The sequence below is a fragment of the Aplysia californica genome, unplaced genomic scaffold (genome assembly GCF_000002075.1).
Source record: "Aplysia californica isolate F4 #8 unplaced genomic scaffold, AplCal3.0 scaffold00001, whole genome shotgun sequence".
In the NCBI taxonomy this organism is placed as follows: domain Eukaryota; kingdom Metazoa; phylum Mollusca; class Gastropoda; order Aplysiida; family Aplysiidae; genus Aplysia; species Aplysia californica.
Genome location: NW_004797271.1, coordinates 823,978 through 829,299, shown reverse-complemented (window position 1 = coordinate 829,299; position 5,322 = coordinate 823,978). Strand labels below are relative to the sequence as shown.

The 5,322-nt window shown below is 43.4% G+C and overlaps 1 protein-coding gene across 1 annotated transcript in view; it reads right to left on the bottom strand.

The window, feature by feature from the left end:
* Positions 1 to 2,819, bottom strand: part of LOC101855758 — a 7,622-nt gene extending 4,803 nt beyond the window's left edge. Inside the window, exon 1 of the mRNA XM_005088907.2 lies at positions 2,726 to 2,819. The gene's annotated coding sequence lies outside the window, so the exon portion shown is untranslated. The remainder of the gene's footprint in view (positions 1 to 2,725) is intronic.
* Between the last annotated feature and the right edge of the window lie 2,503 nt (positions 2,820 to 5,322).

The window sequence follows — 5,322 nt, the reverse complement described above, 5'->3', positions numbered from 1 at the left end:
CTGAGAGTTGTGGTGATTTATTGAAATACCCCAAAAAACACCAGTCTTCAACGCTTGTGACTGGTGAAAGGGCCCAGTCGCAAGTGAGTTAAGCGAACCGGGATCGTAAGCGGTGGGATCTTAGGCGGAGACTACTGTATTATTCTTCGATGAAGGCATCTAAAATGAACGCCAATAAATGCAACTTTCATTTCTGAACACAAACATACCAACAGTTTTGAAGTGGGTGTAGAAGATTGAAAGTTATATAGACTTTTGTAACCCCCCCTACTGCTGTACAAGATCAGTCCCTGAGAGGCTTCCGTCAGAACGAAAATCCTCTACGCACATGAAGAGTTAATAGGTTGTTTTTTTAATTTGATGGTTTATAATGGAACTTTATTTACACTACGCCGAATTGCGTAGTAATTTCTGCGCTTTGAATCAATCGGGAGGTGTTGCCTCCCTGAAGTAAGAAAGAGATCTGGGGGGTTAAAAGGGGCGCCCCCTGTTTTAACAACTTATAATTTCATGTTTTGCTTTAGGTTTTAAATTTTCTTGAAAATAATTGATTTGCGACAGTTCTAGTGGCTATATATATGTGATCTGCAGCAAATAATACTTGGCCCTCAAAGCAGGGCATCTGTGTGCCGGAGTGAAAGTAAAAATTTACCAAACCTCAGCACAAGGAAGGCATATATTCATCATTTTGGGTAAAGACAAACATGAGAGTGTATCGTATGTCTGACCTGCCCTGCGCTGTTCTTTATCTTCCCCTCTTTTTACTCTGGAGGTGGCTATTCTCACCCGGGGTGAGAATAGAAATACGATCGACCTCTCACCCCGGGTGAGACTTGCCACCGTAGGCTATTTTCACCCGGTGTGAAACAAGACCTGTTTTTCCTAATTTCGGAATACTTTCTATCGATGTGGATGATCAAATGGATGATAAAGGCAAAGAAAAGATTACGTTATAGCACAAAAGTAAGCTAATTTTATCGACTACAAAGATGCTATGGCTATTTCACTTTTCGAATCGAGCCGAACTATGGGGGTCGCCATTTTGTTTCTACTCCTCCCCTCTTCTCTCTCTCTATCTCTTTCTGAATACTGTCTCTCGGTGTGGACGATCAAATTGACCAAAACAAAGTTAAAAAATGATGTTAAAACACAAAAGTAAATTAATTTGGTCGTCTACAAAGATGCTACGGCTACTTAACTTTTCGAATCGAGCAGAACTACGCGGGTCGCCATTTTGTTTTGCCCGGAAGTTCTCGCTCGTGCTACTCCTCTCTCTCTCTCTTTCTCTCTCTCTACTCTCTCTCTCCACTGCCCACAGACAAAATTGTACGCTTTTAGTAGGCTAACAGTAGTAATGGAACGTTTGTTCACGGCACTGAATTCTACAATTTTTCTGTTACCACAGAGTAGAATTCTATGGTTTAGGGTGAACGCAAAATTTGTTGGCCTAGATCTAGGCTATAACGGTGAGAACGCGCACCGGGTGAGAATGGCTGTCGTTATTCGGACTCGAGTCCGAATAAAGGAAGTGTCTTCGTTCTATAGATCTAACGTTCAGTGCTTCCAATTTTCCGCCATTTTTTAGTTTCCCCCACACCTTATCTGCCGATCCAATACCCGCCGCCTCATTGATACGCCCCCCCCCCACGTTTCCCACTTTCTTTGTTGTAGAAAAAGGTCAAATTGAAGATTAGCAGACCACCTGGCACCTGCATATTATGAGCTGTGTAAAAAAAATAAAAGACCGATTCGTTCAAATACACAAGCCTGTGTCATATCGATTGTTTACCAAGAAAAAGTTGTGTTGCTGTGTAGAGCTGAGCATACGGCAACTTTTGATTCCATAGACCAGCACACAATTCATTACGTATTCATTACGTAGATCTACGTCAAGACTAGCTTATTATTGTAATAATGATCAGTTGCTGGGGGGGGGGGGGGGGGAAGACTGACGCGTATGCGACGTTCAAAGCACGGACCGATAGTGCCCCCCCACCACCCTCCCCGACACGCACACAGCCACACGTGTGCAGGCCGCCCATCCGACCCGACACACGCTAACGAACCATCTTTAATTGCTTCTGATGACCTCTTGACAAATAAACATTTATTAGAAGCGCTATAACTTTTAAGGCCGGCCTCAAATTAATCATAAGATTAAAACTCGGCTCCTGCACAAAACGCCTTTTTGCCCGAAGTGATCCCGGTCTCTACCCAGCCTGAGGCGAGTCACGAGTGAGGCAGGACAGGAAGCCGGATTCATGAGTCACAGGAAGTCGGAAGTGATGTCATGCTGGACAAGAATCAGAGTCCGAATAACATTTTTTCATATTCGGACTCGAGTCCGAATAATCACTTCGGGTGAGAATAGCCAAAAGATTCGCCTGCACTATTCCCGGGTGAGAATAGAGGTGGCCTTTTACTCTGAGAAGCTGGCATGAATTTGGCTAGAAAGGCTAAACTTACCCCACCCCACCCTTTCCCTCTACCCCCACTGCCACCAGGAAATTATTGGGATTTGGATTTCATTCATTTCATTCAAATTCATGCATGGATCATGCTCACACTCATGTCTCATTCACTGGCTCAAAACGCTCTTCTGAACTTAAACCGCAGTACGTTAGCCCGTTAGTTTTAAGTAAGAATAAAACCTTTCAAAGAAATTAATATTTCTGCGCTGGGGGACAAAATGCAAGGAGAATTTGACATATTTTTATCCATATACCCAAAATGCCCAGTGCACATGAACTCTGTGCTGTTTAGTAGGCTAACTGTTGTAAGACACACAAGGAGGCATCTCCGTGGTCTCTGCGGTTGAAGTACTGTTTGTTTACCTTTTTATGTCTACGGCCTACGGTTTCCGCTTCTGCCGCAGTTGCCCAGATTTACTCTTCTTATCCAGATTTACTCCAAAATCTCTGTCAAACGGTCTAAGCCTAAATTACAGAGCGCCGGGTCGCGTGCGCGAGTGTTGGGGAAAGAAAGGGAGTCGGGCAAGCAAGGACTCAGGAGGTTATACAGTTATGTAAGGTCTTTGGAGTGGGGACATGTCTTGGACACACACACACACACACACACACACACACACACACACACACAAACACACACGCACGCACGCAGGATCGCGCGCGCGCGCCCGCGCGCGCACACAAATTTTACAGCACAGATGCCCCCCCCCCTCTCTCTCTCTCTCTCTCTCTCTGTAGGCCTAGTCCGGACATAAATTTATTGTTTGGACACCTCTTAAAAATGCATACATAGGTCTACATGTTTTTCTTTTCTGAACTCTCAGTACCGTAATACAAAAAGTGTGAGTGTGTGCGCGTGCGATGTGCGCGCGGTGTGTGTGTGTGTGTGTGTGTGTGTGTGTGTGTGTGTGTGTGTGTGTGTGTGTGTGTTTAAGAGAGAGAGAGAGAGAGAGAGAGAGAGAGAGAGAGAGAGAGAGAGAGAGAGAGAGAAAGAGAGAGAGAGAGATTTGTTTGTTCTTTGGTTAGTGTTTTACGGCGCTCGCAACTGCATAATAATATATTATTATATTATATTTTATATGAGCGCTCGGGACAAATTAAACATTTATTTCAGTTGGTTGAAAATGTTTTAATTTAGCTCAGGTGGCCGCCGAATCCTACTCTTAACGATTTTGGACCACTATTAAAAAGGGAGTAGCAGTAGAAAGGCTGCTGAAAGAGTCAACTTTTTCATTGAATGAAAATTAATTAGAGAAATTTGGAGGTGAAACGGCTTCGTCCCCACCATCCAGAAGAATTTAAACAAAGAGATGGAAGACAAAGGTGACTCGCCTAGTTTGAATGCTTCTCAAAATGTCGTGGCTCGCCATGAGTATAAAAATTATCACTGTTTTGTTCTTATTGCTTGCTATTTGGTGGTAAAGCAACCTAAATACGGCCCACCCAAATTTAGGTCCACCCACCGCCACTGAACGCATATTATTATATCACAGGTGTCGAACTCAAGGCCTGTGGGCTACATCGCCTGCCCAGAATACAATCTTAGCTGGCCAGCGAAATAATTTTTGGCAAAGGCCCGGTGATATGATATGAAGTTTAATATTTATGGCTCTGAGAAATTCCCGATCAGACTCGTGAACGTGTCCAACAGAAAGGTGATTCTGAAAACAGAACCTTTCAAAGCTGCTGGGACACACTGATGTGGGAGCAGAGGCGAAGCGTCTATATAATCAAATAATCACTGCTTCCCTTCCTAATTTTGAAACATTGTCGCAGTCAAATTCACCCATAAACGTAAACTTCATAAATTAAATGTAAAAAGACGTTCATAATCAACAATGAACAGTATGCCTAACATTCTAAACGGTTTCATTGCCACAGAAATAGCCTGTTCATCCCTCTTGGGCCACTCCATAAGCAGTCACAAGCTTTGATTAAGTAAGCTTAAAGTGAGACTGGAAGAGTCTACCAACAGAATTGAAGGGAACATGTGCATGGCAGTCAAAACTGTTTCATTGCCGGCCACATATACCCTGTTCACCCCTTTCGGGCCACAGTTAAAATCAGTCTCAAGCACTGATTACGTAAGCTAACTATTACACTGGTCGAGTCTACCTCACAGATGAGAGGGGAACTAACACCTAATAATCTCTCGACTGCTTCGAGTGCTTGTTTTTTTTTCCTCGACTTTTTACTGCCCTATAATCAGATCGTGACCTCGATTATGACACAGGCTCGTGGCCGCGAAAGGCTAGACAAAAAACAGCCAAATGTGAAATTTAAAAAATGATAATTGTCATGTTCTACCAAAGAGTTAGAGACTCCCTGGTAGATCTATAACAATTAGATCTAGTACTGACATCTCTGCTTCTTTGCTTTGTGTTTGTGTATTCACATCTAAAGTTAAATTTAATTTTAATTGGAATTGATATTTAATGAGATACTTTCCCGATTATTTTGGCGGTTGAACATACAATAATGAATTCCGGATTTGTTTTCATTCACAACTCTGAGTCGCCGCATCGAGCAAGGTTCTTGTGTGATATCCCCAGGCCATATCGGGTCCAGTTTCACTTTGATTACCCTGTCAAACAAGTCAGCCTTCGCCCCTGTGTGGGAGACAAGTCGTTGGACGAGCGGACAGTAGGAGATCTTCAGAGGAAGAACCCACCAAGTTCAAGCAAATGTTTCGGCCCTAATTAACTTTCTGACACTCTACTAAGTGGGGCAGGGTCACACTCAGGTCATGACTCCCAAGTGCTCTCCTGCTGTTGTTGTTTTTTTTCTTGTCGCTGAACTGATCGAGGATCGAGCATAAGCTCCTGGGACACTGATAATACAATAATACACATAA